A 25,726-nucleotide genomic window follows, 5' to 3' on the forward strand; every position below is an offset into this window, starting at 1 on the left:
AAATCTCGTGAACATTAGTTTAATTTGAATAACTGAAATATAGTCATAACCTCACAATAACTCCCCCAGATTTGAGCCAGTTTATAGACTCAGACTACTTTGAATATAAGGGAAGCTGGACCTCCTTAATAAAGAGCACTACTACACTGCTCAAATTTTATAGCTAGTCTTTCTCCCAGCCTTACCCAGAAGGACTTATAGCCATGTACTGGGTTGACAGTGCATCAGTCAGAGGGAAATAATCAGACTTCTGGGGATATGTTGGACAACTAGCTCTGAACTTAACACTAATTTCTGAAACCTCAAAATGTCTCTGTGGTCAACCAGTCAGAGAAGGGGATTGAAGAGGTCAAGTGATCAATGAGGTTTTAGGTGAGATACAGCTCACAGTAGTCCTGTTGGCTCTCCAAACACATCCAGTGATTATTTCCACATTTTGTAACTTGTAATTGAAATAAAAATATTCAGCAACTGGCAGAATTCCCATATTAATCCCCTGACCTATGGAATTTGATCTATTTTGGTTGGAAGGACCACATGGTCACTACTAGAATCACGTTTACCTACCAAGAAATTAACCAAAAACAATGCCACAATCCTGGAGGGATTTCAAAGATGAGTGCCACCATCAAGGACTTGAAAGATGCAGAGATGGTTATTTCTACCACATCCATCCAGTTTAGCTTGCTTATTTGGCTTGCATAGAAAACGTATGGATCAGAAAAACGACAGAAGAGTATAGCAATCATGTGGTGATTCAAGTTGCAGTTGCCATTCCAGATAGTTTCATTGCCTGAACAAATTAACACACCCTTGGTACCTGGGAGGCAGCTATTGATCTGGCATTTTTAAAAATACCTGTTAGTAAGCTACCAGAAATAGTCTGCTTTCAGCTGAAAAATCAGCAATACAACACTGTCTTATCTCAGGGTTTTATCCACTATCAGGCTCTTCATCATAATTTAGCTAGGACCTTGGTTGCTTTTCCTTTTTACAAGACAGCATGGTGGTTATATTACATTAATGCTATTATGCTGATTGGACCAGGTGAGTGCTCAGTAGCAATTAGTCTAGGTGTATGGGAGAGACATTGTCTGTCAGAGGGTAGGAAATAATGTCCTCACTCCAATTCAGGAGATTTCCATCTCACCAAAGTTTCTAGGAGTCCAGTGATGGGAGGTTTTTTGGGTATCCCCTCTAATGTGAAGCATAGGTTGTTGCATCTGGTCCCTCCTAAAACCAAAGAAGAGGCACAAAACCTAGTGGACTTTTTTGGATTTTGGAGGCAATGTATCAGTCCTTTGGGTGTGCTACTCCAAGCTGTTTTACGTGACCCCCAAAGCTGCTGCTTTTTACAAGGACCAACAACAACAATAACAACAACGACAACAAAACTGCAACAGGTCTTCCTGCTGAGTGTTCAAAGGACAGTGCCATAGAAACTCAGTATCTGGCATCGTTGGTTTTCTTGGCTTCGTGCATGTTAAACCTGGTATTTTTATTGAAACAGTATTCTTACAGTTTTTCATACTGTTCAGCTTGAGATAATTTTCAAGAGGAAGTAATGCTTCTCTTTTTCTAGGATGTTTGAAATTGAGAACCAGGCAGATCCACACTCAGACCCTAAACAGGTGGGGAGTTCTTAAAGTATGTCCGTATTCAAATGGAGAAGCAAGAAACCCAGCTGAAAGAACTCTGGAGTGACAGTGACAACTGTGGATTGATCAAGTTCTTTTTAAAAGGGCTGTTTTGAAGATTATGATTCTAACTTTGGAGGAACTATGGTGATGAGCAGTGACTGGCAGTGGAAGAATCACATGTAAAAACTCCTTAAATAAAAATTTATTGGCTTTAAAAAAAAAAAAAAAAAAAAAAAAACTGCAACAGGTCTAGGCTGCCATGCAAGCTGTGTGTGATTAGTACATGTCAGTTACTAAAATACGTTTTTCTTTCGGGGTAATCATAAAGATATAACTGGTTCTAAATCTTATAAATATTCAACCAATTATGAAATTTTCCCAATATGTCTGTTTACATCTAATGCTTCTCTATCTAATTAAAGAGATGACTAAAAATAGAAATGGCTACTCTATGTGTTGTTATTTTTCCTGCATATGGTACCTCATAATCGGCAAGTGACTTTCTGCTTTTTATGACTATATCCAAATAAATGGCTCTTGCTTCTGCCTTGCTACTTAACATTTAAAAATATACAATTTATTGAATTTCATCTTACTGTTTTCTTGTGATCATTCCTGATAAGAAAATTTTCATGGTGTGTAACTTTGAAAATGCCCTTCTCTGGCAGTCAGTTTTTCTTGGCAATGTTATTTGCTAGCATTAAACCACATAATCGGGGCCAATTTAAAGTCTAGGCACCAACCTCTAATCTTACTATATAGTAGTTATTCCCTTAGAGAGGGAATATATATAATATATATATAAAATATATATATATATATATATATAATATATATAATCATTATATCATAAATTCTGCATAGCTTAGAACATAAAATTGCTAAGTATATTATGCTACTGTAGATAACATTTCATATAGTATTTTCCAAAAGGAACTTTGCATGTATCTCATAATACCTGGTAATTTAGGACACTAGTATTGCAGGTCACTCTGACCTGCTACAGTGGTGTGTGACAGGAGAGGGAACTGAAAGGAAACCCATGTATACATAATGCTATTGTATATCTCATACAGAAGAGCTCAACTACAAAGTAGAGACGAAATTGATTTTAACAAGGAGATTCATATTTGATAACTATTACATATGCTTTTCAATAAGTTCAGTATTGAATCTTTTTCACTATTTCTCTCGACTTTGGGACAGGATCCAACATTTCAACTCTAAGATAGTGTATTATTTGTATTAGAATTAGAGTAAGTCTTCTTGGACATTATCCGTATTATCTATGTGTGTCTCGGTCTTTGCCTTATGTTAAATCTGAAATATGTTAAATCTGAAATATGAAGGAAAAAATGTGAGGATTTTTAAACTTATTTTTGTTTACTTATAAGTACCAGGAAATGACTGATGACATTCATTTATAGCTCACAGCACATAATAGTTCAGCCTTTACATGTGTTCCACTGCCATTGTTTCAATTGTGTTATTATTATTAGCTTACCTACCAAATCTAATTTCCTGATTGCTTCATGAGGAAATGACGACATCGGTGCCAATAAGGGTGGTATGGAGAAAAAGAAATACAAAACTAAAGAAGAGATACCATGCCATATTTATAGGCTTTTAAAATCCTACCTCCTATCTCCCATTGTGCTTTTTTGACTGATTTCAATCTTGTGCAGTATAAGGGAACTAGATGAGGGGTGCCTGGGTGGCTCATTTGGTTGGTCGTCTGCCTTTGACTCAGGTCATGATCTCAGGGTCCTGGGATCAAGTCCTTCATCGGGCTCCCTGCTCAGTGGGGAACCTGCTTCTCCCTCTCTCTCTGTTCCTCACCCTGCTCATGCTCTCTTTCTCTCAAATAAATAAATAAAATCTTATAAAAGATAAAGAAGGTAGAGGGAAAAATAAATATTGTTAGGTAAAAATAAAGAAGCTTTATCTGTCTGTCTGTATGCATGCACAGATGGGGGGATAAGTGAAACTTGTTTTAAAACATGATGACTGGGGTGCCTGGGTGGCTCAGTGGGTTAAGCCTCTGCCTTTGGCTCAGGTCATGGTCTCAGGGTCCTAGGATCGAGTCCCGTATCAGGCTCTCTGCTCAGGAGGGAGCCTACTTCCCCGTTTCTCTCTGCCTGCCTCTTTGCCTACTTGTGATCTCTCTCTCTCTCAAATAAATAAACAAAATCTTAAAAAACAAACAAACAAACAAACAAACACATGCTGACTGACCCAAATTTAACTTGTGAATATTAACCTCAAATGGGCCCTCAATTCTTCTCAACAATCATATTTTGATTCTCATTTCCTTTCAGTCTCTCTGTCTTCCTAGAAAATGATTCCACACTCTACTCTTCTACTCTTCACCATCTCTTCTCTATTGTCATTCTTAGTTCATTTGCATCCTACTTCAGGAAAAGAGCTTGCACTGATTAATCTGTCAATTTGCCATCTTGCTTTTTCTAAGGAAATGGACATTCTCCAATTGAGTGGAATCCCTCGAGACACACAAGAGTCTGGGATATTGCAACATTTTGTTTTCAGAAAGAGGGGAGAAAAAATTAGAAAAAAAAGGTGGAAAAAGATTGGCTAGTGAAGAAAGTATAAGCAGAATAGTGTATCTCCTCAGAAAGACAGTAAAGAAAGGAATTCTATAAGTAAATAAATATTTACACAGATAGTATAAAATACTCTTGAGAGTTTGAATTCATAACTAAAAGGTAGCTATTAGATTTAACAATATTAGATATCTTTGATAAGACAGTCTGATGAATATTTGGAGTGGACTAAAAAAGGGATAGAAAGTGAGGAAATAAAGACAATTTGTCTGTAGTTTTTTAAAGACTTTGGTATAAACTTTAATAGAAATGAGAAGAAGGAATAAAAAACAGAAAATGGAAACTAGAGGGAAAGGACATAGTATGTAAGAATAATTATAATTTTTAAAATTTTTTTAAGATTTATTTATTTATTTGAGAAGAAAGCATGAGTGGGAGGGGCAAGGAAGAGGGAAAGAGAATCTCAAACAGAATCCCTGTTAAGTGTGGATCGGGGGGGAGGTGGGTCTTGATCTCACGATCCTGAGATCATGACCTGAGCTGAAATCAAGAGTTGGTTGGTCATCTGACTGCATCACGCAGATGCCCCCAAAAAGAACTATTTTTTTTTAAAGAAGAGAAATATTGCAGCATGTTAGATGGTAATGGACAACCAGTAGCAATGAAAAAAAAAAAAATGATAATGCTAGAAGGTGAAGGTGTTATGAGGGAACAAAACACCTGAAAATACTAAAGGAGATGAAATCAAGTGCATGAGTTGCTAGTTTTTGTTCTTGTCATCTTTCACTACATAAAAAATCACTCCAAATATACTGATTTAAAACAGGAAACAGTATATTATATCGCACATGTTTGTAAATTGAAAATTGGAGCAGGCCTGGGCTAGCTCGTTCTCTTACTTTAGGAGCTGTTGAATGGAATCACATGGTGTTAATTATCTGGCAGAGAACCTCATCTGGAGGGCTAAAATGACTTCTGTCTCAGATTTGGTGCCTTGGCAGGGATGACTAGAAGGCTGGGTTTAGCTGGGATGGTTGACCAAGTGTCTTCACATAGCCAACCCAACAGAGCAGTCCACAGCAGTCAAAGATCTTACATGTGGCTTAAGGACCTGAAAGAAATGGGACCAAGAGTGTCTCAGCAGAAGCTGCGTAGCATCTTATGACCTAGCTCAAAATGCACAGAACTTCACTCTTTTGGGATTTATTAGTTAATTATGTTCCTACACCCAATCAGATTCAAGGGAAGGGAAATACAAGTTTACCTGTTAATGGGAGGCATAGCAAAGGATGTTCAGTTATTTTTAATCTATAAGAACATGCATAGGAGAAGAGAGAGCTCACACATTTTCTGTTGAGGATAAGTAAAGCACGTAGATACCAATACCAGTGAATTGGGTAGCTTGCTAGTTGGAGAATGAGACAGTATTTTTCTGAGAAGTTCTATTTTGTTTCCATAAAAAAGAAGCGATAGCTTCCCCCAGGTTTTACTAGATGTTAAATATTAGAAAGTTTTAATCTATTCAAGGGTTCAAAATGCTCTACTTACTTTAAACATGTTTAAATATTTATATACTTAGATTTTCTATGGAGCCATTAAACATTGTTACTAAAATCACTTTGTGTTGTAGATCTAGTCACTTTATTGATATTTTCTTTTGAAATACATACATTTTGATATTTATATTAAATTTTGAATTAAAGGTTAAATTGTATTTTATTTGATACATATCAGGTTTTAGCATATTGCAACTTTTGGCAAACACATTTTTTCCAAATTAGCTGGCATTTGTGAAGTACTTGAAAATTAACACAAAACAAGTTAGTAAGATTGAGCTCAAGCGACATATTGATCATCCTCCTTTTAAGTCCTTTTAACTTCCGTGTGTGTGTGTGTGTGTGTGTGCATGTGTGCCTGCATCTGTGTAAGTTGGTGAAAGGAAAAAGCAATTGCAGAAGTAAGGAAAGTGAGTTGTCTAGAAAACCTGAAATTCTGGAGAAAAAGTAGCACTGAGTAGCATGTACAACTGGTTGGTATTATCAAGAAAAGACTTAAAAGAAATAGAGGGGAGGGAAGTAAGAGAAAATTCCAAGATACAGTAACACTTACTGTCACAATTTGTCATATATTTTCCATTGCTAAGATACTCCTCATCCTTCTGAAATAATTAGTAACCCACATGAAAATTGGTATGTGTGAAGGAATACGAATGGCTGGCAGGATTATAACCAAGTTAGGTGGTCTGATGAGATACACTTTCATATGAAAGAGAGAGTGAACAGTCTACTATTACCATTATTCCAACTCAGAATTAATAAAACAGTTTGATGGAAATTAAATAAACCAATGTTTTATGTCCATTAAAGTAAAATCAAGGAACATTATTTGCTTTAAAATTAAAGACATTGAAATTATACAAAGTATCCATTCAACTTGCTAATTTTGACCTAAAAAGTGAAATAGATCATTAAATTTGGGATTTTGAAAATCAAGATGATTTTGTAGCCATAAATATTCAAAAAGAAGTTCTGATGCCAATTTAAGAAAACACAGAAAGAATTTCAAAATGTATATGACTTCCTCACCAAACTACAGATCAGCTTTCTTGTTGCTGTTTCTATCCCATCTGTGAACAATGTGAAGAAATACAGCTGCTACCAAATTATATACTTTTCTTCCTGATTTGCATCTTTATTTCACCAGAGAAATGATAAAGAAATTAAAAAAAAAAAAACTAAAGCAGATGTCATTGAGAATGTCCAGCTTCTACAACCCAAGTGAGTAGTTTGTAAAATTAGTTTAAAAAATCACAGTAATATATATCCTTCTTTGACTGAATTGCTAAATGAGTCATTGATTACTGAATATATATCAAAATATGAATAAATTATATATATATAATTTATATGCACACACACACACATACCCCAAAGAACTATTTTCTTCCAAATGTGTATGTGTAATGTATGTGGTGTCTACTAAAGTGGAATTATAAATATGACAGATGCACACTATGCCTTCTAAAAAAAATTAGTAGATAAAACAAACTGATAAAATAAAGCCAACGGTTGATTTTCCTACTTCTAATCTTTTACCTACAAACCTTTCGTGCTAATAGGGATTCTAATTAAAACAGATCTGCTCATCCCATTCTCAAAGAGCACGATACACAAAATACCTACTGAAATGAGGTGCCATGTATTGTGTCATTTCATACTACTTCACCATATTATTTTCCCATAATGTCTTCTCATTTTTTACTTATGTCATTCTTTGTGCTCCAATTCTCTTCTGATGTTTCCTTTCAAACCTCTCATCATTCAAAAGGTTAACTCAAATGCCACATATGTGTACATTCCTCTGACGACTTATATATTATCAAAATTCATATTTTTCCTCTGGTATCACAACATTGTTTTATTTATTCCTTAAAACATTTAAATAATTTATCTCATGTTATTGTTAATTCTGATGATCTACTCTACATAGTAAAAGTAAGTCCAAATTTCTTTAAAATATCTGTGCCCCTGTATCACATATAATTGCTTATACAGAGGCACTCAATATATATTTAATCCATCAAATATATGTATCCATAAGGAGTAACTGTTACCTATATAAACATGATTTATTTAACAGCAGAAGTAGAAGCTAATAAATTGATGATGGGAGAAATAATGCTAAATTTACCTTAACTAAGTTTATAAAGTAGGACATGTACAAACAGCCTTTGTATCCAGGAATATTTTTTGATAATGTGTGTTTTATCTTAAGAATTTTTCCTTAATTCTTTCTTTTCCTGATTGCAGACTATTACAAATTTTATTGCCAGTTCAATTTTTCTAATAAGAAAAAATAAGCAATATAAATTTTAAAACTCCTGGATATTCTTTTTATAATTTTCAGCTTGGTGCTTTTAATTTTTTATTGAATGGTCAATTACACTTAGAAGTGTAAAATTTCTAAAAAACCTAATATGATTCTGATCTATAGAATGTGCCAAATATCTCATCAAAAAAAGTATTATCCCCAATGAGGTAGGGAGCTTTTAATTCTAAATACTTAATTTAATTATGTTCTCATTTCTGAAGCAACTAACTTTGGAATACTTGCTTTGAAAATGGAGGTGAAGCCTCTGTCATATTTTCTTGTTAAAGCTTTAGTAGCGAATAATTTTTATCCATAAGGTCACATTTTATTAAAAATATGCAATGGAATTACATAAATCCAAAGTCTAGAGACTAAGTTAGCATTCCAGGAGTAAAAATCCAAAAAGATGTTTCTAAATAGTACTGGGAGAGATTCTTATAGGACTTTTTATCATAGCTTGGAGTATAATTTTAAAACAAGTTTCCAAATGTTTGAAATAATGGTAACTTTATTGAGATAAATGCATAGATTGTTTGAAAGACAATGGAGTATCCTATACGGTTTGTCATACAAAACATTTCTGGAATGCTTTTCACAGCATGCACGTTAATCTTCCTTACATATTTGTTTCTCCAACTCCTTAGTACACTCAACATTGTGTTTGATACACCATGATATGTAAAAAAGTTTGGAAAATAATATTTGGAAAACTTTTTTAGGAAAATAAGTAAAAAGGAATATTTATCTCCTTTGAGTTACTTTCAATGATAACGATACTTCTAGCATTGCTAATTATTTCCACTTTTGCTATTTTATAACTGGCAAGATAACTTAATAAAACATCAGTTATTAATGCTTCAGGTATAGGTTACATTTCTGTTTTGAGGTAAATATCTGAAGGCAATGACTAGGGATTCCAATGGCTAAAGATATTAATGATTAAAAAAACTTCCTGTGAAAGTTTTCCTTGTGTATTAAAAAGAATAATTAAAAGTGTTTTATGATTCTATTAACTTATACTAATCATCATAATAAAGCAAATAATAACCATAGTGCATTTATACATTTCTTAATTTTATTTCAGAAAAATGGTCTTCAGATTTTAAAAGGAATGTATATAATTTCAAAAATTATAAAATAAGGGTATTTTCACATACCAAAAGTAAGTTAGTTACCCACTTAATATAAATGTCCACATGCTTTGCAAACACTGCACTCAAAAGAACCATCTATCACTTATTACTCCCTACCTGGCCACTTTTCAAAAGATGTAATCTGCAGCTTGATTCCTGTATTTGAAACTGTGTACAATACTCATCATTCTTATTAGTTCTAACTGAACTTCATAAGTAGCAGCTAAGAGGATATATTGTAATTTTTCCAGCTTTTATAAAATATTACTTTTCCAATAAAATATTTTTAAAAGGTGAATAATAATTTTATGAATAATAATTTTACATGATTATTTACATGAGATAAAGTTTTTACATGAAATAAATTTTATATGAAATGAATTTATGCAGAGATAACTTGAGATGTCATTATTAAAATGACAGGACTATAGGAATATTGTGTTGTTTTAGTTACAGCATACTTAATTCTGGTTCATTTAATTAAGTGAATTGAGATGATATTTTAAACCTTGAACTCTGAAAAAACATTTAACATGAAACTTAACTTCTTTCATTTCCCCTATTAAGTATATAGAATCAACTTTCCTACATTTTAATTCAAGTGTTGAGTATTATCCAGGTTTATAATAATTAAGAACATTTAGCCATTTAAAAAATATTGTCGGGGCGCCTGGGTGGCTCAGTGGGTTAAGCCGCTGCCTTCGGCTCAGGTCATGATCTCAGGGTCCTGGGATCGAGCCCCGCATCGGGCTCTTTGCTCAGCAGGGAGCCTGCTTCCTCCTCTCTCTCTGCCTGCCTCTCTGCCTGCTTATGATCTCTGTCTGTCAAATAAAAAAAAAAAAATATTGTCAAAGCAGGAAAGAATGTCCAATGGAAAAAAGACAGTCTCTTCAACAAATGGTGCTGGGAAAATTGGACAGCCATATGCAGAAAAATGAAACTGGATCATTTCCTTACACCACACACGAAAATAGACTCAAAATGGATGAAGGACCTCAATGTGAGAAAGGAATCCATCAAAATCCTTGAAGAGAACACAGGCAGCAACCTCTTCGACCTCAGCTGCAGTAACTTCTTCCTAGAAACATCGCCAGAGGCAAGGGAAGCAAGGGCAAAAATGAACTATTGGGATTTCATCAATATCAAAAGCTTTTACACAACAAAGGAAACAGTTAACAAAACCAAAAGACAACTGACAGAATGGGAGAAGATATTTGCAAAGGACATATCAGATAAAGGGCTAGTATCAAAAAATCTATAAAGAGCTCAGCAAACTCAACACCCGAAGAACAAATAATCGAATCAAGAAATGGGCAGAGGACATGAACAGACATTTCTGCAAAGAAGACATCCAGATGGCCAAAAAACACATGAAAAAGTGCTCCACATCACTCGGCATCAGGGAAATACAAATCAAAACCACAATGAGATATCACCTCACACCAGTCAGAATGGCTAAAATTAACAAGTCAGAGAATGACAGATGCTGGCGAGGATGCGGAGAAAGGGGAACCCTCCTACACTGTTGGTGGGAATGCAAGCTGGTGCGGCCACTCTGGAAAACATCATGGAGGTTCCTCAAAAAGTTGAAAATAGAACTACCCTATGACCCAGCAATTGCACTACTGGGTATTTACCCTAAAGATACAAATGTAGTGATCCGAAGGGGCATGTGCACCTACACGAAGGTTTATAGCAGCAATGTCCACAATAGCTAAACTATGGAAAGAACCTAGATGTCCATCAATGGATGAATGGATAAAGAAGAGTGGTATATATACACAATGGAATACTATGTGGCCATCAAAAGAAATGAAATCTTGCCATTTGCGATGACGTGGATTCAACTAGAGGGTATTATGCTTACCGAAATAAGTCAATCAGAGAAAGACAGCTATCATATGATCTCCCTGATATGAAGAGGTGAAGATGCAACATGGGGGGTTTGGGGGGGTGGGAAAAGGATAAATGAAACAAGATGGGATCAGGAGGGAGACAAACCATAACAGACTCTTAATCGTACAAAACAAACTGAGGGTTGCTGGGGGGAGGGGGGTCGGGAGAGGGTGGTGGGGTTATGGACATTGGGGAGGGGTATGTGTTATGGTGAGTGCTGTGAAGTGTATAAACCTGGCAATTCACAGACCTGTACTCCTGGGGCTAATAATACATTATATGTTTATTAAAAAATTAAAAATTTTTAAAAAAATTTAAAAAAATGTCATTAATAAACAACATGCAATACATTATATCAAGCATTACATAGGGCATTACATTGAAACCAGACTGCTGCTACTCTCAAAGAACCGTAAGTTCCAGTAAAGTGTATCAGTCTCTGAAGCACTAAAATTACTTATAAATTTATCAGCAGCTATACAGTGGGGGAGAACATGGAAGTAGAAAACAGCTGTGTTATGGGGATCAGAAAATATCTCAATAAGAAAAGAGTGGCATCAAAGAGAGGATCAGATTTCCATAGGTAGAGAAAGAGATGGAAGGAAATTTTGACGGAATTGCTTAAAAAATTAGATATATATCTATATATAATTTATAGCTAAATGTTAGAGTTTGAAATGTCACACCCAGTTGTTAGAAAGATATCATGATTAGACTTGTTAATTATAGAAATTATGGAAGATTTGATTTGGCAATTAGAAATAAAATTTAAGAAGAAATAGAGAATGAAATAATCTTATGCCCAAACTTTACTTATCTACCTAGAGCTTATGTTTGAGGTGTAGGATGAAGGGAATGGATTAAATAATACTCAAGGGTTGTTTTACTACATGCTTCTGTGGAGGTTTAGCAGCAATCATGACAGCAGTTCCAGTAGAAGTTAAGCAGGAAAGGCTGGATACCAAATTCAGAATTCAGGTATGAGAAGTTAACTATGTTGTCATAAAGTAAACAAGCAGAATCAGTTATTTATTGATCCATTTAACTCATTTATTTAACTTTTTTTTATTTAACATTTTTTGAGGTGAGCTCTATATGCATTAGGAACTGTATGCTAAGTATAGGAAATACTCTAGTCAGGAAGACAGATTCCTGTTGCTGTCAGGAACACTTAAATGTTCAGTGGCAGAAATGACATTTTATAATAAATTACAATAGGACAATGAGAGTTAAGAGAGTGGAGAGACTATTACACTATAAAGCAAGAAAATCTCACTTTGGCTTGGGAGGTTTTCTGGAGTAGTGAAGCATCAACTGACATCTTTGGGTTGAGGTGCATTTTTGCCAAGCAGTGACAAAGGGGATGCACATTAGACATAGTTCACCCACAAAGGAGAAACACATGTGTGTATCCATAAGGACAGATTATAAGAGGATGAAGGGAGAATGTTTAGTAGGGATCTATGGAGACTTCCAGAGATGAGATCTTGTATTCCCTTGTAAATAAAGCAAAGGAATCACCAAAGGATTTTAAGTATTGGACCAAAATAACTTGCTGTTTATTTTTTAAAACTTGAAAAGCTTTAATAAAGAAGTTTAAGGGCTTGGAAGGGCTTGGGTTCTCAGGCCAGAATCCTTAAGCCAGGGCTATAAGCTCCAGGCTCTGGTTAAAGTTACAGGAATGCGGAGAAAGCTAAGAAACTCCCTGTGCTTTAAAATCTCTTCTTCCTTGTTGAAGATAAATGGAGACAATTTTGTGCTCAGCCTGAGGTCTTAGGCAGGATAGGGAAACACTGAAGCAGGAAGGAAAAGAAGGGGCCAGATTCATTCTCACTTTTCTTGCTTTTAAGAGTCCTCCTGGCTCAAAGACAGCTATGGCAGAACAGGTATGAATCTGTATTATAAATACGCTGTCTCCAGAATCTAGAAAATAGGATCTGGATAAGGAACAGGAAACTAATCATTAGTGGAAGGAGCACAGGAAATAATAGTACTTTGGCCCTTCTTTCCTTCCTCCTAGCTTGATACATGATGCCTGCTGTAATTGTTTCCCTAGATGTCATTGGAGAGTAGCTAACTTCTATTTAGGCAGTCTTTGCTGAGGAAAGGGAGTGGGGCTTTGCCATCACTTTAAAGTCAGAGAGGCATTTGAGCAGTCTACGCTCCTGGGACCTCTGCTAGCTATGTTTCAAAGCATCCTCCTAGTCTGGGGGGTATCTTGTTCTGCCTTTAGGAGTTGCAACATAGGTATTTAGAGAATTGGGTTGAGAAGTGTGAACCTGCTGGAATCATTGTGGCTTACATCTGCATTCAGAAAGAAAAGGGGAATATGTATTTAAAAAAATAATCACTGTATGTATATAGGAAATAAATGGCTTGAGGAGAAAAAAAAAACATTTCCAAGAAAATAATTTAAGAAACAATTTTAAAAAGTGTATGCAGAACTTGATGTTTATTACCTGAACTAGAATAATGTCAAATTAGTGGGCTGCATTTTTGGGGGCACATGATATACCGAAGATAGCCTTGTTAATGGACTACACAAAGATCATAGATTTATACTAGTATCTACTCAAAGTTATTGTAATTACTGTGTCTTTTGAGTCAGCAGCAACAATAGTAGCAAAACATTTAGAAAACTTCAACAGAAATGTGTAGGTTTCAAGATCATCAACATCAGGATACCATTAACAGAGACCTGAAGCAACAAATGAGGTAAATAAGAAAGCAAGTGGCATCTAGAACAAGTATTGATGGTAAATAGGGGAGACAATTTCAAGTGTTTCAGAGAGCCAGTAGGGACACATTTGATATGAACAGGGATACTGTTAAATAAGCCACATAGTTTATTTTTATATAAACTTTTGTGTAGGTATCCAGAAATGTATCCTCTGGAATCTGGTGGACTAGATTTCAAATATTTGAACTTTAAGATAGCAAGTCAAAATGAATTTCTGGTCATCATTATAATCTCTTGATCAGCGTATTTGGTGTTAACTGAAGGTGGCTATGTGAGGTTCTGCAATGTTGATTTCTTGATCTACTGTCTTCCAAAAGCTAATAAAAATATAGCATTCATAGAACGTTTGCAGATTAACTAGGACTGGCTGTGGATGCCTACCATCTGGTGCTACAAAGCATGGATGGATTAGTTATAACAGCAGAGAGAATGAAATGCTTTACACAATCAGATGGTAAAATGGCAATAATGATCTGTGCACATAATCGAAGTACAGTGTGGGGTAGACAGAAATCTGGCAGCCAGAAACCAAAGAAAGAGCTAGAGTAATTCTACCTTTGGAATACTTCCAAATTAATATTGTTGGTACATTACAGTGTCCAACTGGGAACAGCATGTACTATATTCCATTGGAAAATTAGGATTTAGAGATGTGGTTGTTGCTTTTATTTTCAACTAACTGTAGGATTTGCTAGCACAACAATTACACTGGAATTTTTAAAAATAAAACAATAAAATAAATTTATTATTCTATGCCTGCAAACCTAAGACAGCATAACTTAATAGGAGATGCAAAAACAGAAATATAAACTAAAGATCAGTGGATGGATTTGAGGCACCTAACAATTTTGGGAAGTTAGCATTTTATGGCATACTCAAAAGGAAGAAACAAAATCGTTATTGAGGGAGTAAAAAGCAAGACATCTTTTATATTTCTAAGGGAAGTATACATAGAAAAATATTTAAACCAATCAATGAAGATTGAAGAGATTCCTAAGAAAATGAAGAAACATTTATCTAAACTCACACATCACACACACAAACACATACATGCAGACAGATCACTTTACAGATGAAAGTACATATAGTGATTAAATTTCTTTTAGTTGCTAAATACATATGTCAATAAATTATCAGTAACAATTTTATGGAAGTGTCTGATTTATTGACAATAAATTTACTTTGTAAATCAGACACATCTATAAAATTAATAAGACATATAAATATATTAAGACACTAAGCCAAAAAATACAAGGTCGTTAAAGATGTATGTCAGACACAAAAAATGAAAGAGAAAAAGTTGATCATGAGAATATTTGAGTGAATTAATTATAACCCTAGGAAACAGAAACAATGAATAATTGGCTATGAAATGTGGTCAATGAAAGGTACTTGTGATCACAGGCACAAGAAAAAATTAACTATTCTTTCTGATAGCAGCTTCAAATAACCAAGTCACTTCAAATAACATGATTGGTAATGAATAAAGCAAAAAGAGAAAAAAATGGCTTTATGTTTCACTGTTAAAAGAATGTAAGAATTAGTTACATCAATTTGTTAAGCAACATCTTAAGGGAATTATCTTAAGGGAAATATACAATTAAATGAATTCAAGTAGTTAAGATAGTTGAACATGTATCCAAAAGCTATGTACATTCTCCCAACAAATTGAAAAATGTTCAGAATTTAAAATGCTTTTTTTAAAAAATTTTAATTTTAAAGAAGTAAGATATTTAAAGAGTCAGGGAACAGGTTTAGACAGTTGGCCCTGAAGGGCTAGAACAAAGAACTCTTGAAGAATTTCATATCTACAGTGCATAAAAGGGAGTGGAACATAAATGCTGAAGTTGTAGTGGGGTAAATATTCAAAATAGTTCTTTACAAATAAAAGTGACTTAGGTAAAACTTGGAATATAGAAACAAGCATGAATATAGAGGCAACTGTGTTTCCAGGGCCAGGAAGACAAGATATAAAAGAAATAGGGAAGCAGAAGAGATGAATGAAGCTGAAGGCAGTCTGGAACATTTCCAGTGATAATGACCAGTATCCATCATGGGATTTTCATAACCCTACCAGATTTGCAGAGGATTTCAGTCTCTGCTGGATCATGATCATATAGACCTTGCCATTTATACAAATGACCTTTCCTAGTTGGACAGACCTGTCCCTTACCTTTTAATATACTCTGTTTACTGCAGTGGTTTTCTAAATAATTTTTAGGAATGGAAACTTCCCCTTTAATCCTTACCCCAGCACACACATTCAATTTTTTACTTGAAACCCAGGAACTGAATCACCCTAGTTGAAGGGTGGGAAGTAATCTTTACTTAAAGTTAATTAATAGTAAGTAACATCTACAAAATGCTTTCACAGCAACATCTATCCTAGTGTTTGACTAGGTAATGGGCACCATATTCTAGCCAGGTGTGACCTCCTGTTACAGAGGGATTTCTTTTATCTTTTGTCTTAGGAACTTACTGAAGTATTGATATACTTTGTTGAGAAGATTCAGCAAGTTACAACAATACAGTTAAAAGATTTAAGTCTAGAACAGCTAAGGCAAACATGGAAACTTATAACATGTGCCAGGGAAGTCAAGGTAACTGTATACGAGAATTTGTACTTATCCACCTGTTATATGCTGAACAATTAAAGCTACAAATGGTCTGTCTCAAGAAAATGGCTCTTTAAGGAGACCACAGAGATTGACCTCCATCCACTTCAGAAATTATTTGAGTAAGATATTTTCAGCCAGCTAGTCACAGGTTGAGGTAGATAAGACAGACCAAATGTCATAAGCTACATGGAGATGTTTAAACACATCAGCACTGAATAAAATCAAAGACATACTTCTATAATAGTGATCATGAGTAGAGGAGTAGGCAGAAAGAAGTTCTACCATAGTTCAATAGCTTCCGATCTTGGTTAGATAAGTACATTCCCAAGTACTATGATGGCCACATAATGACCTGTATCACTATTTGATTCAAATCAATGTCTCATTTGCCATTATAACCTTATAGAACTAAAAACTTAGTCATTAAAGTGGGACATTTCACATCTTTGGACATTTCATATCCTATCTTGACACTGCAACCACTAATGCCTGGATCATCAAAGATGTCTTCATACTGTGGCTTTTGGGGGCTATTTGAATTTGTTATGCAGATTTGTCAAGATAGCATTACATTCCCTGATGCTTTGAAATGTCTATCTTTTGCCTTTATAAAGAGGACAACTTGACTTAATTCACATTTTTTAAGAACATTCCAAATACCACATCACACTTAGAAGCTTTAAATGGCAGCCAGTCAGCCATATTTAGAAGAATGAAACTCGACCATTTTCTTACACTGTACACAAAGATAAACTCGAAATGGATAAAAGACCTCAACGTGAGACAGGAATCCATCAGAATCCTAGAGGAGAACATAGGCAGTAACCTCTTAGATATCAGCCACAGCAACTTCTTTCAAGATATGTCTCCAAAGGCAAAGGAAAAAAAAAGCAAAAATGAACTTTTAGGAATTCATCAAGATCAAAAGCTTCTGCACAGCAAAAGAAATAGTCAACAAAACAAAGAGGCAACCCACGAAATGGGAGAAGATATTTGCAAATGGCAGTACAGACAAAAGGTTGATATCCAGGATCTATAAAGAACTTTTCAAATTCAACACACACAAAACAGATAATCATATCAAAAAAATGGGCAAATGATATGAATAGACACTTCTCCAATGAAGACATACAAATGGCTATCAGACAAATGAAAAAATGTTCATCATCACTAACCATCAGGGAGATTCAAATTAAAACCACATTGAGATACCACCTTACACCAGGTAGAATGGCCAAAATTAGTAAGACAGGAAACAACATGTGTTGAAGAGGATGTGGAGAAAGGGGAACGCTCTTACACTGTTGGTGGAATGCAAGTTGGTGCAGCCACTTTGGAGAACAGTGTGGAGATTCCTCAAGAAATTAAGAATAGAGCTTCCCTAGAACCCTGCAATTGCACTACGGGGTATTTACTCCAAAGATACAGATGTAGTGAAAAGAAGGTCCATCTGTACCCCAATGTTTATAGCAGCAATGGCCACAGTCGCCAAACTGTGGAAAGAACCAAGATGCCCTTCAACAGATGAATGGATAAGGAAGATGTGGTCCATATACACTATGGAGTATAATGCCTCCATCAGAAAGGAAGAATACTCAACTTTTATAGCAACATGGATGGGACTGGAAGAGATTATCCTGAGTGAAATAAGTCAAGCAGAGAAAGTCAAGTATCATATGGTTTCACTTATTTGTGGAGCATAACAAATAACATGGAGGACATAGGGAGATGGAGAGGAGAAGGGAGTTGAGGGAAATTGGAAGGGGAGGTGAACCATGAGAGACTATGGACTCTGAAAAACAATCTGAGGGTTTTGAAGGGGCGTGGGGTGGGAGGTTGGGGGAGCCAGGTGGTGGGTATTAAGGAGGGCACGTATTGCATGGAGCACTGGGTGTGGTGCAAAAACAATGAATTCTGTTATGCTGAAAAGAAATTAAATAAATAAATAAATAAATAAATAAATAAATAAATGGCAGCCAGTGAAGCCAGCTTGATTTTTCCCTTTATGCATAGATTTTTGTGTTGATTCTACATTAAGCTAGGTCAAGCCCTGGCATTTTGATGTACATAGGTGCTGTGGAAATTTGTTTCTAATTGTTACAACCATTATATAATTATTGCCATATGATAAGGAATCTTCAGGTAAAAGGCAGACTGTCTATAATTTTGATTCAGGTTTATGATTTTAAACACATTTTCACCAATCTGTGAGATGCACCGGGATATTTTTTACCTAGTTTTTAGCATTTATGAGATTGCAGTGGTTTACTCTAATGCCACTATAGCAAAGACTCTTAGTACTATTATCTGGTATTTGCTGTTTTCTTGTCTTTGTTCTACTTATTTTTGTCACTTTAGTCTATCAGAAGCATGCACCATAGATATTGAAAATAAGCTGTCTTCTCCTGTTTCACTCTCTTTTCCATTTAGTGTGATCAAATACTGTATCTACAGGGACATTCTCTCTATTACAGCAGCTCACCCATGCTACTACATTTAGTTACTTTAATCGTAGGATCACTGAATAGCCCATTCAGCATTTTGTAGTTTACTTCCAGGGAACTACAGATGCTCCCTAATGTCTGAGAGGTATGTATTATCGCAAGATTAATTCTGTTTTTGTTCCCAAATTCAAAACATTTCCAAACAAGGCTCTTAGTATCTCCTTTGAAACTATGAGTGGGGCTTTACTTCAAAAGATGAATTTTCTCTTTTTTATTCTTTTGGTGACTTTTGATGACTTTGAAAGAAAGGATGAAGTAAAATGTTATTATTCCACTATATTTATTCAAAACCTATACTTCACATATTTATTTGTTTACTTATGTATTGTCTATCTCTTACATATACTACAAATTCCTGGAGGATGGAATTTTATTTCTTGCTCTTTATTTTCTTGGTGAAAAACCAACAATATGCTTTCTATATTTGAGGCATCCAATGAATAATTATTAAAAGGTTAAAGTAGATGTTGAATTGTTATTACATCACTTAAACTATTATGTATTTTCTTAATAGATATAAGAACACAATTGAACACTTCATGTTATGCCTTATATTAAACTTGTCTATTCTTTTTGTAAGTATTGAGAGTTCTAAATTATAATTACTCATAAAATCAATAAAATAAAATTTGGCTACAGTAAAAAAATATGTACAAGTAATAGGAACTTGGAAATGAGTTAAAAACCTTTTGAAGCTGTGGGATTACATTATTTTTTATTATGTTGTATGGCTCTAATATTGTCCATAAGAGTGATGCTTTGTACCCAGTACTGTTTTTATCATGCTGAAAGCAACTTAAAGGGTGAATTTTAGTTTCTTTAAAGACCTAATATTCTCCCTAAGAGTGATGGTTGGTACCCAGTATTGTTTTTATCATGCTGAAAACAACTTAAAGAGTGAATTTTAGTTTCTGTAAAGAGATGCCAGCAAGATGGTGGAGTTTTCAGCCTTTATTCCTCCTACAGAAAAAACAATTTTGACATCCACCCATGAATGAGAGTACCTGTGTGGGAGCCCAGACCATTGGAGAGGTCTCAACACCCCACCAGAACAACAACAACAACAACAACAACAATAATAACAACACAAGAATAGACACATTGAAGAGGGTAAGAAGGATAATATTACTTTACCTGCATTGTTTTTTCCCCATGGCAACAAAGCTCAGCTAGTAAAGACCCCACAGTCCCCCATTTCGCTCTTGGAAAAGTGAAAGTGTAATGAACTCCCAACTTTGCCATCTGTCTGGGATGCAGCAGCACACTCACAAACAACCAATGGATCAAAGAAGAAATCAAAAGAAAAAATCAGATGAGACTGGCATGTTCAGAGTGGTATGGTCATAAACAAAACAAATAAAAGAACACAAGAGAAAAGAGAGAGAAAGAAAAGAAAAATTATATCTATATATTTAAACAAATAGAAATGGAAACACAACATGTGTGTTTGGGTGTATATGGAATGAAACAAAAGCCATTCTAAGAGGGAATTTTATAGTGATAAATGGCAAATTCAGAAAAAACCTAACTCTATACCTCAAGAAACTAGAAAAAGAACAATCTAAGTTCAAAGTAAGCAGCAGAATGGAAATAATAGATTACTGAAGAAATATATGAAATAAATAATAGAAAAAAAATAGAAATAGCTGGCTTTTTAAAAAGGAATTAACAAAACTTTAGCTATAATCTATGGAAAAAAAGAGTACTCAAATAAAATTGTAGGTGAAAGAGGAAGACATTATAGCCAATAGCACAGTAATACAAAAGATCATAACAGGTTCCTGTGGTCCAATTATGCCAACAAATTGGGTAACCTAGTAGAAATGGATAAATTTCTAGAAACATGCAATGTACAAATACTGAATCGTGAAGAAAACGAAGTCCAAACAGACTAACAACAAGTAAGGAGAATGAATTAATAATCAATAAACACCCAACCACAGCAAAAAAGAAAATGGCTATAAAAAAACACCCAATAAAGTAAACACTAGGATGAAATGGCTTAATGGGTGAATTCTACCAAACATTTAAGGGAACATTAAAATTAATTCTTCTCAAGTTCTTCCAAAAATGTAGAAGAGGAGGGAAAAATTCCAAACTCATTTTATGAGGCCAACATTCTGTGATTTCAAGGCTAAACAGGATGCAATAAGAAATTACAGGCCAATATCTGTGATGAACATAGATGTAAAAATCATAAACAAAATATTAGTAAATGGAATTTAACAGCACATTAAATGGATCATATATTATGATCAAGGGGGATTTATTCCTGGTGCAGTGATGGTCCAAAAATGCAAATCAATAAATGTGACATATCAAATTAATAAAATGAAGGATAAAAATGATAGGATCATTTCATAAATGCAGAAAAAGCATTTGAAAAATTTCAGTATCTATTCATGATAAGTTTCCTCAACAAATAAATATTAAAGACATGTACCACAACATAATAAAGATCATATATGAGAAATACATGGCTAACATCATACTCAGTGGTGAAAAGTTTAACACTTTTCCTCAAAGATCAGGAACAAGATAAAGATGCCTACTCTCACCATTTCTAGTCAGCATAGTACTGAAAGTCCTAGCTAGAGAAATACGGCAAGAAAAACGAATGACATCCAAATTGAAAAGGAGGATAGAAAATTATTGAGGTTTACAAGTGATATTATATGTATAGAACTCAAAAGATAATTGAAAAACTATTAGAACTAATAAAGAAATTCAATAAATTTGAAGGATATAAAATGAACATAAAAAACTCAGTGATGTTTCAATCTACTAAAAACAAATTATATGGAAGAGCAATTTAGGAAAAAGTTCATTTGACTTACAAAATTCAACACCCAAAATACAAATAATGTAATTTGAAAACAAGCAGAAGACATGAATAGACATTTTTCCAAATAAGACATACAGGTGGCTGACAGACAAATGAAAAGATGCTCAATATCACTCATCATCAGGGAAACACAAATCAAAACTGCTGTGAGCACAGCAAAGGAAACAGTCAACAAAACAAAAAGGCAACCCACGGAAGGGGGGAAGATATTTGCAAATGACACCATAGACAAAGGGCTGATATCCAAGATCTATAAAGAATTCCTCAAACTCAACACACACAAAACAGATAATCACATCAAAAAATGGGCAGAAGACTTGAACAGACACTTCTCCAAAGAAAACATATAAATAACTAACAGAAACATGAAAAATTGTTCATTATCATTAGCCATCAGAGAGATTCAAATCAAAACCACATTGAGATACCACCTTACACCAGTTAAAATGGCCAAAATTAACAAGAGAGTAAACAACATGTGTTGGAGAGGATGTGGAGAAAGGGGAACCCTCTTACACTATTGGTGGGAATGCAAGTTGGTACAGCCACTTTGGAAAACAGTGTGGAGATTCCTTAAAAAATTAAAAATAGAGCTTCCCTAGGACTCTGCAATTGCACTACTAGATATTTACCCTAAAGATAGAGATGTAGTGAAAAGAAGGTCCATCTGTACCCCAATGTGCATAGCAGCAATGGCCACAGTCACCAAACTGTGGAAAGAACCAAGATGCCCTTCAACGGATGAATGGATAAAGAAGATATGTTCCCTATACACTATGGAGTATTATGCCTCCATCAGAAAGGATGAATACCCAACTTTCTTATCAACATGGGCAGGACTGGAAGAGTTTATGCTGAGTGAAATAAGTCAAGCAGAGAGGGTCAAGTATCATATGGTTTCACTTACTTGTGGAGCATAAGGGATAACACAGAGGACATTGGGAGATGGAGCAGAGAAGTGAGTTGGGGGAAATTGGAGGGGGAGACAAACCATGAGAGACTAGAGTCTGAGAAAGAAAGTGAGGGTTTTGGAGGGGAAGGAGTAGGGGTTTGGGTGAGCCTGGTGGTGGGTATTATGGAGGGTACATACTGCATGGAGCACTGGCTGTGGTGCATAAACAATGAATGTTGGAACACTGAAAATAAAATACAATAAAATAAAATGGAAGAAACCTGCTATATATAATGTGTGTGTGTATATATATATATATATATACATATATATATATAATATAATATAATATAATATAATATAATATAAATATAAATGTGAGCTGTATCACCTCACATTTGTCAGAATGGCTAAAATCAGCAACACAAGAAACAGCAGATGGTGGTGAGGATGTGAAGAAATGGGAACCCTCCTGCATTGCTGGTGGGACTACAAACTGGTGTAGCCAAATATTATGGAGTTTCCTTAAAAAAATGAAAAATAGAACTACCCTACAATATAGCAATTGCATTACTATTTACCCAAAGAAAACAAAAATAATAATTCTTGACCATGATATTTATAGCAGCTTCATCTCCAACAGCCAAATTTTGGAAACAGTACAAATGTCCATTGACTGATTAATGTATGAAGATGTGGGATGGATAGACAGATAGATAGAGAAATAGATAATGGAATATTACCCAGTCATAAAAAAGAATGACATCTTACCATTTGTAATGACATGAATAGAACAAGAGAATATTATGTTAAGAAAATAAGACAGAGAAAGACAAATACCATATGATTTCACTCATACATGCAATTTAAGAAACAAAGCAAATGAGCAAAGAGAAAAAATAAAGAGAGAGGCAAATCAAGAAATACTCTTAACTTACAGAGAACAAACTGAGGATTACTGGAGGGGAGGCAGGTGGGGGATGGGTTAAATGGGTAATAGGGATTAAAGAGTATACTTTGATGAAAACTGGGTGTTGTATGTAAGCATTGGGTCACTAAATTGTACACCTGAAACTAATATTACACTGTATTAACTAACTGGAATTTAAATAAAAACTTTTAAAAGTTTCATTTACAATAACATTAAAAACAATCATATACTTAAGAATAAATTTAACCAAGGATATAGTAGAGCCATACAGTGGAAACTATAAAAAATGATGAAAGAAATTGAAGAAGACACAAAGGGGAAAATATTCTGCGTTTATGCATTGGGAGAATTAATGTTAAAATGTCCATGCTACCCAAAGCTATCTACAGATTTAATGCAATTTCTATCAAAATTCCAATTAAACGTTTTTCACAGAAATAGAAAAAAAAAATCTCATTCCATATAGCTCCAGATGAACTATAAAAGACCCCAAATAATCAAAGCAATCTTGAGCAAGAACAGAGCTGGAGGCATTATACTGCTTCATTTCAAAAGATACCACAAAGCTTTAGTTACCCAAACAATACAGTAATGGCACAAAAAAAGACACATGGAGCAGCTGGACAAAATAGGGAGCCCTGACATAAATCCACACATTTATAATCAATTGATCTGCAAGGGTGCCAAGATTATGCAACAGAGAAAGGGTAGTCTCTTCAATAAATGGTATTGGAAGAAAAACTGTACAGCTACATGCAAAAGAATGAAACTGGACCCTTATCTCACACTGTATAAAAAATGAACTCAAAATGAATTAAAGTCTTAAACATAAGATCTCAACTATAAAACTACTGGAAGAAAACATAGGAAACAAATCTCATCACTAGTCTGGGCATGATTGTGTGGATATGACCCCAAATCACAGGCAACAAAAGTAAATATGACAAATAGGATTGCTTCAGAATAAAAGCTTCTGCATAGAAAAAAAAATAACCAACCATGTGAAGAGACGATTTATGAAATGGCTGCAAATATTTGCAATCATACATCTGATAAGTGGTTAAAATCTATAATATATAAGGAATTTAATTCAATAGCAAAAAAACACAAATAATATGATTAAAAATGGGCAAAGAATTGAAATAGGTATTTTTCATTAGAAGATATACATATGGCCAACATGTATATAATAAGTTGCTTAACTAATTCTCTTGGAAATACAAATCAAAATCACAATGAATTATCACCTAACACCTGTTAAAATGGATATTATCAGGAGATAAAACATAATATTTGTGCAGATGTGGATAAAAAGGGAACTCTTGTACACTTTTGGTGGGATTGTAAACTGGAACAACTATTATGCAAAGTAATATGAAGATTTCTCAAAAAATGAGTAATAAAACTATATGGCCCAACAATCTCACTTCTAGGCATATATTCAAAAGAAAGGAGATCGATATCTCAGAGAGATATCTGCACTTCTGTGTTCATTGCAGAATTCACAGTAGATAAGACATGTAAACAACCTACAACTCCATGGATGGATGAATGGATAAATAAAATGACATGTATCTATCTATCCAATAGAATATTATTCAGCCTGAAAAAAGAAGGTAAATCTGCTCTTTGAGACAACATAGATGAACCTAGAGATTATGCTAAGTGAAATAAGCCGAACAAATAAAGATAAATTCTGCTTCATCTCATCTATATGTAGAAGCAGAGAGTAGAATGGTGGTTACCAGGGCCTGTGTGATAGGAGAAATGGGGAAATATTGAATAAAGGGTATAAAGTTTCAATTATGCAGGATGAATAAACTCTGGAGATCTAATGTAAAGCACAGTAACTATAGTTGGTAACGCTGTATTGTATACTTGAAATTTGCTAAAAGAGTAGATCTTAAATGTTCTCACACAAAAAAGTATCTATGAAATGATGAATATGTTAATTAGCTTGATTGTAAGTATTTTACAATGTATATCAAAACCTTGTACACCTTAAGTATATGCATTTTTTAATTTGTCAGTTATACTTCAGTGAAGCTAGGAATAAAGTTTAATTGAATGACTGGCTTGGCAGTGCTTACGAACAA

The 25,726-nt window shown here is 34.4% G+C and overlaps 1 non-coding gene across 1 annotated transcript; it reads left to right on the forward strand.

Annotated features, from left to right (window-relative positions):
- Positions 1-1,395: 1,395 nt before the first annotated feature.
- Positions 1,396-1,512, forward strand: LOC125096659 (small nucleolar RNA SNORA8). The gene has a single exon (XR_007126322.1). It is a non-coding gene; the product is annotated as a small nucleolar RNA SNORA8 (small nucleolar RNA).
- The last annotated feature ends 24,214 nt before the right edge of the window (positions 1,513-25,726 follow it).

The sequence above is a fragment of the Lutra lutra genome, chromosome 3, assembly GCF_902655055.1.
Source record: "Lutra lutra chromosome 3, mLutLut1.2, whole genome shotgun sequence".
Taxonomy (NCBI): domain Eukaryota; kingdom Metazoa; phylum Chordata; class Mammalia; order Carnivora; family Mustelidae; genus Lutra; species Lutra lutra.